Raw genomic sequence first — 21600 nt, 5'->3', positions numbered from 1 at the left:
TAATAGTTACGTATCTGTTTTAATGGGTACTACAAAAATATGACTAGAGTCTTAAACCTATGATTTTACTGATATAAATCCTTAGAATGAAGCTGAAGTAGATATTTAAGTGTTTGAGTATGTCGTTTAAAAACATATTCGGTAAATGTTTTGGTGGGTACGCGGATATGAGAAGTTGGTACGTGGGTGAGTGGAGTTCTGGAAGCTGTGTTACACTTCCCTGCCTCCCGAGCATGTGAAAAGGACAGTCAGGGAAGAGGATGTGAGGACAGTCCAGGCATGAGCACACGTGTGGATCAGGAAACTGCTTGTGGCATTCACACTGTGTACTTGTCTGGACTTGCCTGCATGGTGCTTGCTCCTGAGAATTCAGGCAAATAAGAAAGAAGAGCATTGAGACATGTTTACAAAGGACCTCAAATATTATTCTAAAGAGTTTGAACTTGATTCTATAAGAAATAGCTTTCAAAGATTTTGGAGCAGAAGCGGACATGACATCGCCTATTAATATTTAACCTTTCAAGTCATTGTGTGTTTACTATCTATCTGCATTTAGAAGAGTTTCACCATATCAAAGGGTAAATAAATATCACAGATACGTGTTAGCTGATGGCCCCCTAAGCATAAGGTTCAGGCAGCAGTGCAATGAAACCTGAGCAGGAGTGGTGTGAGCTGTGTTTTGCCTAAGTGAGGCAGGACCTGTCCTACCACTTACCTTGTGCACTTTTACAAATTAGCGCATTATCTTCTTTTTAGAAAGTTGTTTTTAACCGCCAAGAGTGGTAACCTTGCATCTTTCTTGATTTGAAATTATAAAACTAATTGAACAATTCATTGAACCTAATGGCTTTAGAAAAATCAATAATTACCTCCCGTTATTGATAGAATGGAAGCACATGGAAGAAATTATCCAATACAGAAATAAGCTCGTTAAAATAAATAACTCAACAAGCTGTCTGGCAATCTATTCAAATTTTGAACTTGAATGATTACGTGGAGTTTCCTAAGTATAATTAATGAAAGAAATGCACTTGGTGCTGCCAGGTTGTGGACTAAAGTGACAGGCTGCAATGATGCCAATTCATGGCACTTACCCACTGCTCCTTGCCAGTGGAGCCACATAAAAAATGTGTGGGCAGTGAATAGGTGGTTGACTGTAGGGTGTGTGCATGTGTGTAAGAGATGAAGAGAGAGGGAGAGGAAGGGAAGGAGGGAGAGAGAGAGAACACTGGTTTCTAATAGTGTGATTAGCATTTGAGATCAGAACATGGTGTAATAAAACATTCCTCAAACATGTCTGACAATTTACAAAGCACTTTCACATTCTGTAAGCCAGCTAGGTAGGAGATATTTTGCAAATGGGGAAGTTGTGGTCCAGCAACATGAATTGACTTGTGACATTACTGGTAAATAGTCACATTGTTCGTAAATACCAGAATTGAGACTATAGCCTCAGTCTGTGTCCATGACTCGGCTTACAGTTATTACTAGTTTGGACTTTGTATTCCTTCCTACATTTAGAAAAGATACGAAATACTCAATCCCTGTTTTCTGTCTAAGGAATTAAGGGGTCTACCATTAAGGGAGGGACTGTCATTTGGTCAGGGTCGCATAGCTCAAACAATATAGAGCTGGGATTTGAACCCAGTTCTGGCTTCTAACCGAGGACTCCTTTTCAACACTCCTCAGCTATTAGTGTGTCTCTTCCCAAGGCAAGAGGATTAGATGATCATGGAAAACACAATCCCTAGCTGAGAGCCTGTGAAGTTCCCAAGCAGAATGTGGGACCTGGAATTGAGGAAGACTTTCAGCCAACTCCTTAGGATGACTTGCTCTTGTGGCCTGACTCCAAATCATCAGGAATTGGAGTGGATGGGGACTGTTGTTGTTGTTAGCTGCCATCAAGTCAGCTCCTACTCATCGTGACCTTATGGTTAATAGAATAAGACATTGCCCAGTCCTGTGCCATCTTCATGGTCTTTGGTATGTTCGAGTCCATTGCTGCAGTTAACTGTATCAGTCCTTCTCATTGAGGGTTTATCTCATTTCCTTGGCCCTCTACTTTATCAAACATGACCTCATTTTCTAGCAATTGGTCTTTCCTGATGACATGTCCAAAGCCAAAATCTTGCCACCCTCACTTCTATGGAACATTCTGGTTGTATTTCTTCTAAGTCTATAATCTGTTTGTACTTTTGACTGTTCATAGTATAGTCAGTATTCTTCACCAACATCATATCAGTCAAACACATCAATTCTTCTTCTGCTTTTCTTTTTCATTATCCAACTTTCACACCACAAAAAACCCTGTGGGTGGGGGCAGATATGTAACTGACAGAAACCTGGGTCATAGATCCTGGTATTGCAAAGAAAAGATTTGCAGCAGGACTGTGGAAGGAGTGAATAAAATGGAATGACCATCTGCTTCCTTCGAACGATCATGTCATAGGTCCTTGCCAGAGAACAAGAAATAAAAGCATCACGTCCTGTGTGAGTTGCAGTTAAGGATATTTCAGCAAGCTTGTCACTCACATGAGAGCTAATATAGTAAGACCTAATGCTTAATACAGCCAGGTATTGTTCTAAGTGATTTATAGATGTTAACTTATTTAATCCTCACAATAACCTATGAGGTCAATACTTCTACTATAATCATTTGACAAATGATGTGTCAGGAAACTTAGACATGCAAAGGATAAGTGACTCATCAAAGCTCCCACAGTGGTGGAGTGATAATTCAAATACAAGCCACGTGGTTCTAGAATCCATGCTCTAAACCATTACATAGTACTCTGGTGCTCAAATATTCTGTTTTGGCCTCTTTAGATCTGTTCTACACCCTTGTCCACATGGGGATCTTCTATGGTGGCCACTTTGGATCTGTATTCCACTCTTGTCCATGTGGCTGTGTGCCATGGAGCTCAGGAAGCTGCACCAACACCCCTTCCCCTTGTCTCCTGGCTTCTAGTTGGATTTGGCCAATAGAAGGCATCAGCAGGAAACCGGATAGCAAAAAGACGAATGGGTCAGGGTAGTTAGTCTCTTGGCTCCTTTTCTGACAAGGCCATGGGTTCCTTTTTCTTAGACCATTGCTCCTGTCGAGACGCCCTCTCCTATAGCTACAATTACAGTTGCCTCTCTCTCGGTTCTGGAGAATGATCCCTTCCCTTCCGCTTTCAGGCTTAAGGGTGGTAGAAGTTTCCCACTATTGTTAGCTCCAGAGTGTTCCACTTTCCATGGTAAATTTTCTTTAACCTTGTCCAAACCTTTACAAATTCTCTCTCCATAATTGAGCTCTCCTCAATTACTTCATTGGAATGAGCCACCTGCATCATGTTGGAATTCCTGATTGATACAACTGCCTCTAACAGTGTTGTTTACACGGGGTAACCAAACCTGTTGCTGTTGAGTTGATTCCTACTCATAGCGACCATATAAGACAGAGTAGAACTGCCATAGGGTTTCCAAGGAGTGAATGGTAGATTCGAACTGCCTGTGCTCTTAACCCTGTGTGCTTAGTAAATATACATTAGAGAGGGGAAAGAATGAAGGAAGAAAGAAGGATGAAGTAGGGGAGGCAGGGAAGGATGAAGAGACAGGGAAGGGAGAATGAAAGGCCTCTATTAAATAAATTTAAAATGCAAGTCCGCCTCATTTCACCTGGATTAGTCCCTTTCTTTTCTTACAAATCATAATAACTTGGTTCATAAAGTTCTATCACATGCTGTTTAATTTTTAGCATATGTATTATTAGCCCTACTTTGCAGTTCACAAAATTGACCCTCCAAAAGGCAAAATAATTTTTTTTCCAAGTTCACATAGCTATGAAGCAGCTGGGTCTGGACTCGCCCAGAAATCCTGATTCCAATTCCCATGCATTTTCCTCTCACATGTTCCAATTTCTGAATGTTAAGTAACTCCCTGCTAAGAAGGACCCAGATATTTAAGAAGTCAAAACAACCTTGTAGAAACATCTCTCTCTTCACAGTCTTCAGTCATAATGGGAGTTTGGATTTAGGGTCTTTAGCATCATTACTGATTCTGCCTCTTTATTCTGCCTTGTTCTCTGGCTACTCTGGACATTAATCTTAACTTTATCATTGAAAGTGGGAAGAAAGCAACTCAAATGCAAAAAAATATTTTGGTTCTATGTAGTTCCTGTTACATTGGTATGCCAAGGTAGACCAAGAACCATTTTTCTAATGCAGCATATAGCAGTCGATGAGGGGAGGCACTAATGTACTTTTCTGATAGCCCACTTGAAAAATGTATGTCTATTTTTTTCTAACTTAGGTATTGATATTTGTACAGATGGGTGGCATTTGAATGTATCACTATGAAATCCCTTGAGGACTTGGAAGGTCCCTCTGAGAAATGTTTATTTGAGAATCCAAAAGGCCATCACTTTTCCACATCCCACTGATTTCATTCTCCTAGAAGTACATTAATCCTGGATCAGACAGTGCCTTATAGTAGACTGGAAATAGCAGTTCTTAAGAAGCCATATATATAGATAGATATAGATATATTTCTTTTTTCCTGACAGAAAAATGAATTTTGATTAAGTCTGAATATTTACCAATTCCAAAGAAGTGGCTAGTGAGATAGGGTAGGGCAGGACTTATTCTTACTCCTATCTTACAGATGCAGAAACTGAGACCCAGTTAGGTAGTTTGTCTGGCTGAGCCAGGAGTGGAAACTTAGTCTTTCAATTCCTTGACCTAATTTCACTGCTTTTTCTTCATTTTTGTCTTTACTTGGTCTATCAAATTATGCATGGGAGTAGAAATGGCATTTGGGAACTAAAGGACTGTAAACAAAGCGCTTCCTAAGTCAAAACCATGAAATCCCAAAATGAAATGGGAGGCACTGAATCCCTGATACAGAGATCAATGTAGTTGCAGAGAAATGAATGACAGACATTAAATTAATGGCATTTAAATTTATGCAGTTACAATAGAAAACAATTCTTCTGTAATGCCTTCCTGAGGCTTTGATACGTAGCGGTAATTAAAAGAGCTCCTTTAAATCATTTATTATAATTATGTTTTAAATGATCCAGTCTTGAATGTAGCTGCCTTTTTGTTGTTTACTGGTAGCTGGTGACATTTGGAATTGACTAGACATTTGCAATAATTTGACTACTTTTTACAGAGAACTGAGCTGCCTTTTGCAATAAATTGGGAAAGCGTACGAGGTCTCCTGCGAACCCCTCACTTCCTACCCTGGCTCAGTGATCTGACACACTCCTCAAGTAAAATCAGTCACCATGAGCTAAGGGAAGTTGGGACTTAAAATCGAGTATGATCTGCGTCTTTTAAAGATAAAGGGTTTTATGAAAAAGTGAAGAACTGAATATGGTCTTTAGTTGTGAGATTTGGCCATCTGAAAGTTCAGGATGATCACAAGTGAAGTTTTCAAGGTTTGCTAAAACCTCGTGCTAATGGGATTGATGTTAGCCATTTGGCTCTCCACGTTACCAGTGTCTTAGTGTAGTGGTTAAGAGCTATAGTTGCTAACCAGGAGGTCAGCAGTTTAAATCCACCAGGTGCTCCTTGGAAACCCTATGGGGCAGTTCTATTCTATTCTATAGGGTGGCTATGAGTGAGACTCGACTTGACAGCAACGGGTTTGGTTTTTGTGGTTTTGTCTTTGCATAGGAGTCCCTGAGTCTCAGCTGCTAACTGAAATGTTGGAGGTTCTAGTCTACCTAGCAATGCCTAGGAAGAAAGACCATTGAAAATTCTGTGGAGCTCTATTCTAATCTGGCATATGTGGGGTCAGTGTTTTAGTTATCTAGTGTTGCTATAAGAAAAATACCACAAATGAGTGGCTTTAACAAACAGAAGTTTATTCTCTCACAGTTTAGAAAGCTAAAAGTCCGAATTCAGGATGCCAGGTCCAGGGGAAGACTTTCTCTCTCTGTCGACTCTAGGGAAAGGTCCTTGTCTTCAATCTCCCCATGGCCGAGGAGCTTCTCTGCACAGGGACCCAGGGTCCTAAGGATGCACTCTTCTCCTGGCTCGTCATGCTTGGTGGTAAAGAGGTCCCTCTCTCTACTCACTTCTCTCTCCTTTTATCTCTCAAAAGAGATTGACTCAAGATACAACCTAATCCTATAGATTGTGTCTTACCTTATTAGCATAACTGCTTCTAATCACGCCTCATTAATATCATAGAGGTTAGGATTTACAACCTCTAGGAAAGTTAGATCACAAAATGGAGGACAATCACACAATACTGGAAATCATGCGCTAGCCAATTGAACACATATTGGGGGGGGACACAATTCAGCCCATGACACTGGGTGTTCAGAATTTGTTAAGAATTTCCAGGCAGCAACAGCAGAGCACTTAGCAAAGCACAGGACCCTTCATGCCTGTCGTGTACCCATGAAGTGGCTGTGAGTGGCCTACCGAGATCTGTCATGATTGAAATTGCGTTGACTCAGGCCCAGTCTCTCCTCCTTTCTGGGATACAAACTGTGAGGTAGCCTCACCACCTGCTTTCTACCTTCACCTTGCCCTGGACTAGGAGCCGGCATCATTTCTCACTGGGGTTCTAAGATCTGGCTCTGACTTCTGCCTTGCAGCTGGTTCTCCCAACACATAGGTACTGATGGATTTTTAAAGCCAGTAACTATCCTTAGGAGTCAGTATACCATCCTGCACTGGGAGTTTATTTCCTCCGGATTTAATGGCAAGGGAACATAAGCAGGTGGAGGACTTCGGGATTTATTTCCTTCTGATAATCAGGAGTACTCTCTCCAGCAGTGCCATTTCCCTGATAAATAGTAGCATTAGGTCTCAATGCTGATGAGCCTTAGACCTGCTCAGTCTGCTGCCCTGTTCTGACATGAGCAATCTATTCCTACCAGGCCTGAACCAGGACTATACTGAACTGCAGGTGCTAATGGAACTGCTTTATAGGAGCACAGCACTTCACAGTTTACCCTTTATTCTCCCTTATTTGACTCCACCCTAATGCTAGATAGAGCAGAGGTTTGTGTCTACGTTTCATAAATGAGGACACTGAAGCTCGAGAGATGGCTTGCATAGCACCCCACAGTGATTATACTGGGATTTTAATTAGATCTCTGCATACCCTGCCTAGTTCCTCCAAAAGGACTTGACTATAGGATTCCTGTTCCACTAATGCCCTTACCCTGAAGTCACAGGAGAGCCTAAAGACTAGAGTTGCTGAAATGTAGTCAGTTCCTGGCCCAGGCCCATGTCATTGTGCAGAAGCAGAGATGATTCTCAAACAGATATAAATCCCCACCCATGGAATCACAAATAAGAAAGAAACCATAAGAAATACACTGGTGATGTCCATCCATCTGTTCACTGATTCTTTCATTCATCCACCTATCCACCCATCCAACCACTTATCAAACTGTATTGGAAGCTGAGCTTGATCCTACAGATCAGAGAGGAAGAAAGCCCAGTTCTTGTTCTGAAATTGTTCAACAACTCATATGAGAGATAGCCATTAGTACTCAAAGTTCCCCAAGCATGTCCCACTTCCAGTCCAGCCTGAAATCTACAGGCCTTTGCACTGACCTTGTTTACAAATATCCTCCTCCTTACTCCCTTCAGACTGGAGACTTCTGTACTTGGTTTAGGGGAAAGGAAAGAATTCTCCCATTTCCCTCTTGGCCTAAACTAGCCAGTCTTCAAATACTGTTTGACATATCACTGATGGTCTCCTTCTAGGCCTGCCCCCTTGATGAGAGAATTGAGGGCCACTGCTCAGAAGCTCAGTGCTTTGGAGCCAGCAGCCCTGGTTCCAGGTTCCTGTTGTGCTGTTGAATAGATGTGTGAACCAGGACAAGAAACTTAACCTCTCTGAGCCTCTTGTTTTCTCTGCTTCTGGGTTGTGTGAAAAATGAAATGAGTTAATATAGGTCATATCCTGCATGATACCTGCCCTGAGCACCTCAGCCCACTGACAAATGCTTCTCTGAACCACAGAGCTCTAATTTACATGCAGTGGGTGCTCAGTTTAAGGGGGAATCAGAATTTGATGACTGATGCCCAGATACCCCAAAAGCACAGTACAGTGGTAAGAGCAGGGTCTGTGATGTTCACCAGCCATGGGACTATATCCTGGCTCCCTGTGCCAGCCGGGTTACCTTTTGCAAGTTACTTAATCTTGTTCTGCTTATTTGGAAAATGGAGAAAATAATGGTAAGTTTTTATGAGGGGTGGGGTGGGGTGAGTTACACATGTAAACACTGAGGACATAACAGATGTTGTTGCCCACAATGGTGTTGCCCTTGTTGTAAGTTTGTAGATGGCAGAAGCGACAAGGGCAAGGAGTAAATCAGCCGCTGTCCCCTGCCTGCCAACATGCCATTTTGTCTTCTGGAGGGCCAGTGGAACATAGGCTCCTGGAGACTAGGAGTTTTGTGAGTTAGGAATGTAGACACAGCTTTCGTCTGCTCTGCTCCACCGTTTACTTGACTTCCAGGTTCTCCCCATCCCTGTCCCCTGCCACCCTTCACCCAGATCCCCAACTCTATACCTGCACCTGGGCAGCTATGGCCAAAGTCCTGCTCAACCCTCCTCTGTCTCAGGGGAGACAAGCTGGGGGTGCAGCATGGACAGATTGCTTGAGTCCTATCACCTGCAGCACGGTCTATGTGTGTAACCTGCAAGCTCAGGGGTGTGGGGCACTAGCTGCCTCCAAGCGGCAGGTGCTACCAGTGGTTGGCAGAGAAATATGTACAGCTACCCACCTCTAGACCCTGGATCTGAACTCTGCCCATTCTGTGTCCAAATAGCATTTAGTACAGAAATTATTGACACACACCTTGGCAGAAGCAAACTTCATTAAGACCACATATTGTAAGGGGACCTGCTTACTTGGTTTTACCCATTGGAAGCACTAGACACTTAACAATTCCCTGAACTCAGATCTCCATCTCTAACAAAACGTGGAGAAATTATACATTAGGGACTTCATTAAGAGTTCTTACAAATACTGAAACCACTCTGCAATAAGCCAAAAAAAAAAAGATTGACATAAGCATGAATAGTTACAACAAAAGATAAAAGATTCAGAGTAATAATAACGTTGATAGTGCTTCTACTATATATGGCATGATGATAAATGTTTTAAATGTGTCATCTCATTTAATTATTATGCCATAGACGGGGGTACTATTATTGTCCCCATTTTGTAGATGTGGAAGTTGAGGTGTGAAGAGATTAGGTAACTTGTCTATGTTTAGAGGCGATACTAGGATTTGAACCAGGCAAGCAGACTCCTGAGACTGTTCAACCACTAGGCTAGATGGCCCCTCAGGCAGATTCTGACATAAGTACAGCTAGGAGCATCAGGTCCAGGGGACATTCCCCGACGCATGAAGTCTAGTCTCTGCTGACCTTCTTGTGCGTGTCCATGCCGCATTTGTCCCACAGCTGAGGTTGCTGGGATGCTCTTTTCTTTCATCGGGGTCCTCATTCCTGTTTGTGGAGCTATTTCTCTGAAAATCAATGCTGACTGCTTGAAGTGCAGATAGTAAACTCAAGTCTTTACCAGTCATATTTCTAAGGAAAGGTCAGCTCTCAGAGGTTCTGTAAAGCACTGTTAATCTGCTTTGTTTTTTAGCCCAGAAAATGGCCAGGTGTTCTCTCTTTCAGGCTGTCTTGTTCCTGGGCCTGCCTTCTGTTCTGATGGGAAGGGCGTTCTAGTTTTTTTCTTTAGGTTCGAAGTGCAACTTTTTGAGTTTGGCTCATTTCGAAAATGGGTTTCTCTCATCAGGAAGAAACTTAGATTCCACTAAAGTTCCCACCACCTCTTCACACCCCCAACCGCTGATCACAATAGTTTAAGGAGTGTCCTTTTTAAGTACTCCATGCTCAATATAGTATAGGCTAACCTAAGCTGGGGAGCAAACCAATTAAGCAGAACTGGTTTTTTACGCACAATCCTGATACAATCCTCCTATAGCACACGAAGGTCAGCTTTGACCCCAGAGCACAGCTTGTAGGTCAGAGTGTTCCAGAGAGTCATCAATAGACCGTTAACACCATTAGATGCTCCACAAGAAAGGAAGCCCCTGGTCAAATAGTATTTGGAAACCCTCTTGCCAAGGACTGGAGGGCAAACAGCAAGGACTGCAGCACACAAGCCCAATCTCTTTCTTGCCTTTTAACCCTCAGCCTTGAAAATGGAACTTGGCCAGTGTTTGTTTATCTGCATCTCTGGGCTGTGCTGAGCCTAGACATTGTGAAAAGGTGGCACTCTAGAGTTAAATGTAGAAATTAAGCAGAATTCTTCCAACTACTCCATTAGGAGAGAAGGAGACACTGACTTTTCTCTGTATATTATGAAAGTGCCCGAGGAACTAGTAGCCATTTGTGGAACATTTTTAGCCCTCTGGTATTATGGACAGAATCCCGTTCATCACAACCATGGTGCCGTCATCGCCTGGCCTACCTGTGATTGTAGCGAATTACAGATGTGCTGCCTAATAGCCAGGTAATAAGATGTGAAGGAACAGGAGACGCACAGACTGTCTTAGTCTAAGACACACCATCACTTAGCAGCACTCGCCGACTGCTATTCCTATGGGTGCCCACAGAGTTGTGTAAACAGCTGCTGGGGTTTAACGCATCAATTATGGTTAGGAAACTTCTCGATGGAGCAGCTGGGCCTGACATTTTTTCTCTAAAATAGCAGTGCCCGTGTCCTGGCTGGTGGTGCAGTGGTTAAGAACTCAGCTGCTAGCCAAAAGGTCGGCAGTTCAAATCCACCAACTGCCTCTTGGAAACCCTATGGGACAGTTCTACTCTGTCCTATAGGGTTGCTATGATTCGGAATCGACTCAATGGCAACAGATTCGGTTTCAGTTTATGTGCTGGCTTGAATTTCCTGTTATATGAAGTCCCTTGGCTTAGTTGAGTGTTGAGATGTGAATAAATATTTGGAATAATGAGAGCCTGGGTAGCTCCCCTTCTGTATTCTGAAGTTGAATTGTAGATTTAATCACCTCTTTTTGGCCTGGGCGATTGCAATGGCCTCCTTACTGGTCTTTGTGCATCCATATGGTCTCTCTCCATCATTCATGCCTGTGGCTGCCTTACTGGTATTTTGCTAAATCCACACTCAACTTGACACCACATTCTTTAAAACCTTTAACAAGCTCCTTAGGATAAGATCTACTATTCATTCATTCCTTTTATATCCAGTCTTAGCCTCTGGTATTTCTTTCACTTTTGCTACCAACATGATCATTCCCAAACAGAAACCTGACCCCATAAGAAGTAGCTCTCAGCTAGGGTAGTGATTAAGAGCATGGACTTGGCAGCCAGATTGCCTAGATTCTAATCCTGGCTCTCTCGCTCCGGAGCTTTGTGATTTTGAGCAAGTTACTTAACTTCTCTGTGCCTCGATTTTCCTCATCAGTAAAATGATAATAAGAATAGAAATTTCTTCATAGAGTTTTTGTGAAGACTAAATGATATTAATGCATATGAAGTATTTAGAGCAGCAACTGGCTTTTAGTAAATGCTGAGGACACTTTGGCTGTTAGGGTAGTAATGATTCTGTTCCCCCAAATAAGGCCCAAGAGCCTCTACTTTCAGTCAAACCCACCTGTTGAGCTATACCTGCCCGCCTCTGCAGCTCCATCCCCAAGCTCTGTGGTGTAGACCTAGACTGCTGTTGTGGTGATGGTTGTGTTAGCTGCTCTTGAGTCGGCCCCCAACTCAAAGCGACCCCATGTACAAAGCAACAAAACACTGCCCAGTCCTGCTCCATCCCCATGATTGGTGCATTTAAGACAGTTGTGACCACAGGATTTTCACTGACTAAATTTTGGAAGTAGATTGCCAGGTCTTTCTTTCTGGTTGGTCTTAATCTAGAGGCTCCACTGAAATCTGTTCAGCATCGTAGCTACACACAAGCCCCTATGACACATGCCTGGGTGGTGGCTGCTCATGCGGTGCATTGGCTGGGAATTGAACCCAGGTCTCCTGCATGGAAGGCCAGAATTCTACCAGTGAATCACTAATGCACTCCAGAACTAGTTTGTTGTTGTATGCTGCCGTGTCGATTCCGACTCAGAGCAATCCCATATGACAGAGTAGAACTGCCCCGTAGGATTTCCTAGACTGTAATCTTTATTAAAAAAAAAAAAAAAATTTTTTTTTAATCTTTATAGGAGCAGATTGCCAGATTTTTTCTCCTAGCCGACCTTCCATTTAGCAGCTGAGAGCTTAACCATTGCACCACCAGGTCTCCTTAGAACTAGCTTAAGTTCCCTAAATTCATCCTAGTTGTATCCCATGCCCTTTGGCACCGCCCGTCCTGTTCCCTCTTAATTAAGGGCTTTCCTAATCCCATTCTCCTACCTGAAAAACTTCTGTGCAACTTCTAGCATTCAGGCCACCATCACTCCCAGGCAGAGGTGAGTACTCTATTCCCCACTCCTAAAGGCGAAACAATGACTCCTTTCCTTATACTTCATGCACCCTTTTAACCTCGGTTAGTCATACTCTGCTACAACTTTGATTTTATTCATGTTTCCTTCCCAAATTCACAAGCTCCTCAAGACAGTAACTACACATCTCTGTATCTCCAAGGACTAGAACAGGGCCAGATATACTGGTCTAATGGTGGATTGTTGAAATAATGGAGAAATGAGTGAATTTCCTTGCTAGAAGTAATGTATCTGTTCTCTGGCCATAGTGATAATAAGAATATTATTTAGGAAGTATTTACTAAGTGTCAGGCATGAAGCTAAACATTTTTTTTCTTTCCTTATCTAATATATTCCTTTCAAAAAATAACCTGTGAAATACTACTAGCTATCAGCTCCCCCAAAAAGACCACTGAAAATGCCTCTTGACAGAGCAAAGCTAAGTTGATTTAACTACTTAACTACTAAAAAAAAAAAAAAAAACTACTGCAGAGGGGAAAATACCACCTCAACACTTAATGTCAGAAGGGGAAGGTCAACAGGGAGAGGAGGAAGTTTATAAAGTTTTAGGGTCTGGGCTGGGTGATTTTAAAGCAGGTGTTGTCAGATGGGAACTGGTTGTGACTGCACAGTTTACAACATAATAGCTTTGGATTGGTGGGCTCAGCAAGGTGAGGGTCTTAAAGGGAGTCTTGAAGAACACACTCTTAGTCTTGATAAGCTATTTTAGTTCATTCACATTCTAATCTTCTAGAAGTATTTCTAGAGAAAGTAGTCATTTTTGCTTCTTTTCAGTATTGTTTAAAATAGGGACAGGAAGGTATATAGTTAACAGCTCTTAGGAGTAGTAGTATTTCCATTTTCCAAGATGAAGAAACCACAGTGCATGACTGGTATCTTAGTCATCTAGTGCTGCTATAACAGAAATAACAGGTGGGTGGCTTTAACAAAGGGAAACTTATTCTCTCAGTTTAGGAGGCTAGAAGTCCGAATTCAGGATGCCAGCTCCGGGGAAGGCTTTCTCTCTCTGTTGGCTCTAGGGGAAGGCCCTTGTCATCAATCTTCCCCAGTAGAGGAGCTTCTCAGCAGAGGGACCCCTGGTCCAAAGGACACGCTATTCTCCTAGCTCTTGTTTCTTGGAGCTTGTCTCTCTGCTCACTTCTTTCTTTTATATCTCAAAAGAGATTGATTTAAGATACAACCTAATCTTGTAGCTTGAGTCCTGCCTGATTAACATAACTGCCACTAATCCCACCTCATTAACATCGTAGAGATAGGATTTATAGCACATAGGAAAGTCACATCAGATGACAAAATGGTGGACAATCACATATACTGGGTATCATGGCCTAGCCGAGTTGACACACATTTTTGGGGGACACAATTCAATCATAACAGCTGGTAAACTATGGGGTCAGCAACTGTATTCCAGTTTATATAAGGCCACAACCCTTGCACTTGACCATGTACTGTGCCGTCTCTCCTGGGACAGAGTTTATATCTCCTTGGTAGCACCTAACACCTTCTATTTTTATCAGTTAACTTGGGCAACTATATCTTCACTATGGGGTAATCTGCTTACATTCGTGTGTTTATTCATTCACCATTTAATGAGCGCCACCTCTGTGGTAGACACTGTAGTGTTACCAGGTGGAGACCCCAGGTTCTTGCTCAGCATGACTCACATTGGCCAATAAATGAGAGACTAAGGTGGTAAGGCAGAAGAGCATCTTTATTTCATCATGCAAGGAAAAGAGTAAGTTGGAGCTGCTGTCACCAAGACTGCTCACCGAGGGCGAGGGAAAAAGTTATTTTTAAGGGATTTACAAGTAGGAAGTTCATACAAGTTATGTTGCAACATTCTTAATCATACTAAGTAGGCGCAATGGGATTTACATGTAACTTCAAAGCTGTGGGGGAGGAAGCCAAGCAAAGGAAACAGGATTCTGATGCAAAGCTGCCCAAGGCTTTGCCTTAGAAACAGACACTAGGAAGTGGGGGAATATTCACCCTCCTGATCGCCAGGAGGTGGGAGTGTTGGAGAAAGCAGGCCAGTCCGGCAGGGCTGCTCCCTTCTTCCTACTTGGGCAGGGGGTGGATGGACCATACTCTCCAGAGGCTGCTCAAGGCAGGAAGATCTTGTGATTCGGTCAGACTTGGAGAGGAAAAGAGGGATTGAACATCCTGGCAGGAGGTGAGGGGAAACAGCAAGATGACAAAAGGCTGTGCATTTTGTCATGTGACTTCACCATTAAGCCTCTGGTTTTCAAGAAAATTACCAAACTGGCTAATTTCAGGGCTTCATTCATGGTTTGAAGTGAGCATGGAGTTGCAGGTGTGCTCCAGAAAGGAGGGAAACAAGTCAGTAAGACCAAGTCTTACTGCTGTGGGTGGCAGTTTGCCTAGTGACTAAGGACAGGGACTCTGAGGATGTCCTCTTGCCCTCGTTCCCTCTCGCCTCCCTGTGGATGCGCAGTTAACTTCACACAAAGAATTTGGTCTTTTGACCCTGGTTCCTGGGAGGTTGTTGGTAGTTGCTGTAAGTCAGTTTCAGCTCTTGGCAACCCCATCTGTGCAGAGTGAAACTGCTCCATAGGGTATTCACGGCTATGAACTTTGGATGCAGATTGCCAGGCCTGTCTTCTAAGGCACCTCTAGGTGAGTTTGAACTGCCAACCTTTGGGCTAGTAGTCCAGTGCTTAACCATTTGTGTCAGAGGTAAATTCTTGGGACTTCCCCAGTGATTAGAGTTTTTGTTATTCATGAAGGCGGTCCAGATCAACCTGAAAGTTTATGCTAATGAAGTGACTAATGTTGGGTGGAGGCTGGCCATGCCAGAAAGACCCACAGCATGATATCAACCCAACTTCCAGGGAGACGAGGTTGCTTGGAGATTGAGTTCAACCATATGGGTGGTGATTCAATCAATCAAGCCTCTATAGTGAAACCCTAATGAAAACTCTGGACAGTGAAACTCAGGTGGGCTTCCTGGTTGGTGACAGACATTAGTGCATGGGAGGATGACATATCCTTGGAATATGGAAGGTCTGCATTTGGGACCCTCCTAGACCTCACCCTCACTTTCCTGGGTTCTGTGAGTCATTCTAATGAACTATTAAACCCAAGGAGGTGGTAGGTACCCCTGAAGGTACAGCCAGCTGGTAAAAAATGAGGGGTCCCAAGGGCTTCTGAGCTTATGGTTTGTATCCTGAGGGGATAATGGAAATCCCAAATTTGTAGCCAACAGGTCAGAAGTAAAGAGGTCTTAGGGATCCTTGAGGTCATGGCTGGTTTCCAAAATCTTAAGAAGACTTGGCAGTCTGGAGAACTGTGCCCTTTAACTTATGAGATCTGACTAAGCTCCAGGTGGGTAGAGTCAGAAGGTTGTTGTTGGTGTTAGATGCTGTTGAATCCATTCCAACTCATAGAGACCACATGTGACAGACTAGAACTGCCCCAGAGGGTTTTTTAGGATGTAATCTTTATGGAGGAATCCCTGGTGGTACAGTGGTTAAAGCACTCAGTTGCTAACCAAAAGATTGGCCGTTCGAACCCACCAGTGGCTCCAAAGAGAAAGATGTGGCAGTTTGCTTCTGGAAACCCTTCAGGGGCAGTTCTGCTCTGTCCTATAGAGTCACTATGGGTCAGAATCAACTTGATGGCAATGGGTTTGTTTTTCTGGTTTTTAATCTCTATGGGAGCAGATTACCAGGTCCTTCTCCCAGTGGAGCCACTGTATGGGTTCAAACTGCCAACCTTCTGGTTGGCAGCCAAACACTTAACTGTTGCGCCACCAGGGCTCCTTAGAATCAGAAGAAGAACTATGTACGTATTTGATATCAGAGAGGATATTTATAGTTGGTGTCAGAGAAGACTTGTAGGAGCGTTTACCTCCCTTTCTATCTGCCTTCCTCTTTTCCTCACTTTTGTCCGTCGCTCCCCCTCCATGCTCCTTTCCTTTCTTCTTCATGCACTGTATTGATCTGCAACAGCTCTTGCTCAGAGGACATGTAAGTGGAAGTGAAAATGGGATGGGTTATTGGAAAGATCCTATATTTTTATCCAAGAATAAAACTAACACCACCCCAGCTTGTCCATCCATCAACAGGAAACTTGCTTGCCCTTGTCTTTGATAAATAGCTACAAATGTTCTCCTGGGTTTCGTGTCCTAGCTAATCTTCAGTTTTCATTTTGACAAGGTTGTCACAAAAAAACAGGCAGAGAGGAAAACTAAACCAAAATTGGAATTGAAAATCATTTCTTTTTTCTTTCCCCCTTCATATGAAATGCTGCATGCTGAATCAGAATGGAGCCCACAAAGGTTTTTGCTTCAGTCATGTGCCAATTTAACAAACTCTTACAGGCTGATAATCAGAAAGGCCAATCACCAACCTTCCCAACTGAACCCTGAGAGCAGTAGGAACAGGAAGGCCAAATGGGTTTGCTCCCCTGGAAAAATGTAGCCACCACCAGTTAATTGGGGGCACTATATATCTGCGTGTAGGAATGCAGGTTAAGATAAGAGAAGCCAGGGATAAGGGTTTGCAAAAAAAAACTCCCACTTTTATGAGCACAGCCTTTCCACTCCTGTCTTTCTTCTGTGGATTCAGTTTCTCAAACAGCAAGAGAATTGTCAGTGGGTACTGAGAAAAGATTTGTAGTATCCAAGCCATCCTGGGAGATGGGCCTGCCTGCAAACCTGGAGTCTTCTTCGTAAAGGGGAGAATATCCTCTGAATTTGGGGTATAGGATTGGAGAGTGAAAAAGACAGAGATAGAGACAAGCATGGATAAATCGTATAATACTGTGAAGCAGACATGCATTTACAGATGTACAACAGACATGGGAAAAAATACATATCATTATATACAACCAAAAATATACGTAACAAAAAAAAATACGTAACAGCTGACATTAATTGAGTGCTAAGTGTCAGGCACTGTTCTAAGTGAAATAAGTGAAGCACAAAGGGTTTAATGAATTTGCCCATGGTCACACAGCTCATTTGGGCTGTAGAATTTAAATGGTTAATTTAATTTGGAAAGCCTCAGAGTTGAGAATAGAACTAGGATTGTAATATCCATGATGGATCAAGGAACTTGGTTTTTTATCCAGCAGCCCATGAGGAGCCATAAAAGGCCTTTGAAGAGGGGGGAAACGTAGTCAGAAGTGTACATGAAAATGCTCCCTCTGACAGGCTTGTCTTAGATGCACTGGAGGGGGTGGTTACCAGTGCGTCCGTCAGTTAAGGGAGGTTTATCAATTGGGAAGGTTTAGCTCAGGTGGCCCAAGTCCCATGGGCCCAAGGCTACTCTTGCTCAAAGTAGCCTCAGACCCCTTTTTTGGCGTCCATATAGCAATGCCAAGCATGATGGGCCAGTTTTCAGGCCCATTGCTCTGCCATTTCACCTTCTGGAGGACTCTTTCTTGCCTGTCAAAGTCACACATGAGCTCTCAGAGTTCCTCAGTTAGAAAGGAATATTTGAAATGATAGTACAAAATGTATTATTGATTGTATCACATTGGTCATAAGATTGAATAAACTGAAACTATTTTTCAGGTTATTCAGGGCTGGGAAATAGGTGTCAGCCCCACATGTCTAGTTCTTATCAGTGGGTAGTGGCTGCTGTTGATACCCCGTGGAAAATTCGGAGAGGGCTCTAAGCTCAAGCAATGCTGACTGCACTATGTTGATTATCCAAGCCTTTTAAGGACACAGGGGAGGGAAGTGGTACCGTATATGCCAAGTATTTGCCATTGTTGGGCTACTGAAATAGCTGTTTGCCCCATACCTCTCTGGAGTTTGTTCCCATCCCTAGTACTGCATCTTTTCAGCCTTTATCATGAAGCTGAAGTCTCTGGGTGGTGCAAATGGTTAATATACTTGGCTACCAACTGAAAGGCTCAAGTCCACCCAGAGGCACCAGGAAAAAAGGCCTGGTGATCTACTTCTGAAAAATCAGTCATTGAAAACCCTATGGAGCATAGTTCTACTCTGACACACATGGGATTGTCAGGGTGGGAACCAACTCAATGGCAATTGTTTTGTTTTTTTGTTTTTGTCATGAAGCTAGAGCTTATCACCAACTTAGTTCACTGGCTTAACGTGTATGCTTTAAGTACCTAGTCTGTGTAAAGCATATTCATTGCTCTCAGGTCTACCTAAAGTGTAAATTACTCCCTGCTTTGTGGATGTTATGCCTGTTATTTTGAGACAATACCGATGAGAAATGGTGACAGTGACTATGTCTTTTGAAGGCAAAGTTGGTTCTAGAAATTCTGCATATAAAGACTGCCAATAGATGATCTTGTTTTGGGAGTCTTCATGCCATAAAGAAGTAGGCCTTCAATGAGGTTGGGGTAAGAGACCATATAGTTTTGATTTAGAATCTACCTTTATGTTCTGCATGACCTGGGGGAAATTACATACGCTCTTTGCGTTTGATTTCTTCACCTATATACTAGGAATAATAACAATACAGAAGAAGATATTTTAACAATTGGATAGATTAATCAACACTCTACTTTCCTCCTATAAATTACACTGACAAATGCCCACAGCACTCAAAATGCTCACGGCTAGGGGCTACCCTCTAATATACCTACTCTTTTGTGCTGAAAATGAACGGCTACTGGTAGCAGTCATATTTTCTACAAGATTTCTGTTGCCTTTCTACCAAGGGGCAGCATAATATAATGGCTAAGAGCCTGAGTTCGGGCCCCAGGTTGCCTGGGCTCAAATCCTCCCTCTGCCACTTACTTACAAGATATGTGGCCTTGGACAGATGTCTCAACCTGTCTGTGCTGTTTCCTCATTGCTTCAATGAAGATGTTAATGGTACCTATCTTATAGAGTGGTGAGAATTAAACGAGCTAATATTTTAAAAGCACTTGAAATAGTACATGTGCATAATAACTGTTAACTACTGCGTGTGTGTGTACGTGCGTGCATGTGTATGCAAAATTAAGAGCCTGGTCCCTACTAGATTCTTATATCTGAGATCCACTTTTCCTTCTGATTCCAAGTCCAATGTTGTTTATATCTACTTCTCTGCCCCTGAAGAAAATTCTAAGTCCAAAAATGCTACAGTTTTGAACACCAGGAGGAGACTGCATAGATTGTAGGATGTGATGAATGACTGGCAGGCTCAGGTCAATCATCAACCGTTTCCTCCTTCCGTAAGACTATCTATTGCTTGTGGCATCACAGGACACAACTGGCCACATCTTACAAGGTGGAGTTCCTCAAGGAAGCTGCATCGGAGGAGGGGGTTGGTTGCAGATCAGAGGCGAAGAGCTGAGGGAGGGCTGGGTGAGCAAAAAGTTGACTAGAAAATTGTAACGTCAGTATTAGCAGACAGGCTAATGAAGGGCTGCAGTTTGCAGATGCCCGTCTCCAACTTTCTCTCCCTGCATGGAGATGCCATATGCTAATCAGTGTCCTCTAAGCCTGACCCAGGATCAGGGCAAGTTTCGGATGTTAGGGGTGTTTCAAGTATGATGGGCATGTGGCTTCCCTACTTTGAACAAATGATGACATTTAAAAGCTCGAAATCACTATAGACAAGCATTGGACACTAATAGAACAAGCAGAAAACTGGAAAGATATTGGTCAGAATCTGAAAGAAATGAGATTACAGGAAAGGAGGGAGGGAGAGAGGAAAGAAAATAGCATATATTTATATGCTATGTGGCAGGCATTGTATCAGGCATTTAGTATTATCTTATTAATGCCTCAGTACAACCCAATTAGGTAAATATTGATATTCCCATTTTACAGATGAGGGAACAGGCCTGGAGATCCCAAAGTTGCACAAGTACCATGTGGCAGAGCTAAGATAAATGCCCAGGTCTGTCTGACTCCAAGCCACGTGATCTTTCGCTTATACCACCATGCCTTCATGTCCAGGTGCATGCAAGCCTCCATAACGTTTCCCTGTTATTGTTATTGGCAGTGTGCAGCAGCGGTTAAAGGGTAGGGTGCCAGAGTCAGCAGTTCCCTCCCTGACCACTCGTCACCTCTATAATCCTAAATCTGAGCACTGATTTCTTCATCTGTGTAGTGGGGCCTGTGCTGGAAGATTGCTTTGAAGACTGGATGGGATGATGCACAGAGCATACTTAGTACAGTGTGCTCACAATAATAACTGCTCATAGTAAGACCTGGTAAACCCTTCCTCTTGGTATTTTTCATTTTATTATTTTTTATTACTATTTTAGTTAACCAGTTTAGGTGTGCCAGCCTTTTCAACTTTGTGTGACTATGAAGAATGTGACTCCAATTTAGAGAACTTAAGAGAATCATCCAAGTTTTTTAAACCAGGAAGAACCTCAAGAGAAGCCATCTAACTCTAACCTCTATAGATGTGAGAAACTAAACTAAAAAAAGGAAAGTAAGTTATTCAGGGTCACATAGAATAAATAACACCTCTGATATCATAGCATCTATCATATACCTCCACACCTGCCTGTCATTTTGTCATATTGTGGTGACTTACGTGTTGCTGTGTTGCTGGAAGCTATGCCACCAGTATTTCAAATACCAGCAGGGTCACCTATGGTGGGTAAATTTCAGTGATGCTTCTAGGCTAAGATAGACTAGGAAGAAAGGCCTGACAACCTGCTTCCAAAAATAAGCCAATGAAAATCTTGTGCATCACAACCGAATATCATCCAACTCGCTTGCTTTGGACACGTCATCAGAAGGGATCAATCACTTGAGGAGGACATCATGTTTGGAGAAGTAGAGGGTTGACCAGGGTGAGGGATACCTTCAATGAGATGGATTGACACACTAGTCACAGTGATAAACTCAAACATGCCAGAGATCATGAGGCTGACACAGGCCCAGAGCAGCATTTCATTTTGTTGTAAATAAGGTCACTGTGAGTCGGAGTCAGTGTGATGGCAGCTATATCTCTTGCACACGTGCGTGCTCTCCATCCATCATACTTCCAAGCATATAGAAAATAGTTCTCAAGAAACACTTTTAAACTAATTCTGCTTTCTTAGTCTCCATTAACTTCAGAATAAGCAGCCTGTGTGGTATTTCTTATTCATTAGTCAACTGCAGATCTTGCTAGGAAGTCAGATCTGAATTTCGGAGGAAGCGTTTGTGGTGGCCTCGGCCCACCTGCCTCTAGCTTATGGCTTCTCTTTCAACCCCACTA

Source organism: Elephas maximus, chromosome 3, assembly GCF_024166365.1.
Source record: "Elephas maximus indicus isolate mEleMax1 chromosome 3, mEleMax1 primary haplotype, whole genome shotgun sequence".
NCBI classification, from domain to species: domain Eukaryota; kingdom Metazoa; phylum Chordata; class Mammalia; order Proboscidea; family Elephantidae; genus Elephas; species Elephas maximus.
This window is presented reverse-complemented; position numbering follows the sequence as displayed.